The following is a 242-nucleotide window of genomic DNA, read 5'->3' as shown; positions in this document are numbered from 1 at the left end:
GGGGCTGAGGGGTGCGGGTGGTCTGGGCAGGCAGGGCTGTCAGCTGTTGATGGGATGTGTGACTGAATTAGCTGTCGTCTCTGCTCCGGCTTCGTCCCCTGTGGAGAAGCTTTTTCCTCCCATTTTTTGTGTTTGAGCAATGCAATTAATCCGCTTCCTTGGCCCTATTGACATGGGCCGTGAAGGATTGTTTTCCTGAGCAGGTGTTGGTTTTTCTCTTGGTGGACGTCACTTTTCAATGA

This window comes from Phaethon lepturus, unplaced genomic scaffold, assembly GCF_000687285.1.
Source record: "Phaethon lepturus isolate BGI_N335 unplaced genomic scaffold, ASM68728v1 scaffold32269, whole genome shotgun sequence".
NCBI classification, from domain to species: domain Eukaryota; kingdom Metazoa; phylum Chordata; class Aves; order Phaethontiformes; family Phaethontidae; genus Phaethon; species Phaethon lepturus.
This window is presented reverse-complemented; position numbering follows the sequence as displayed.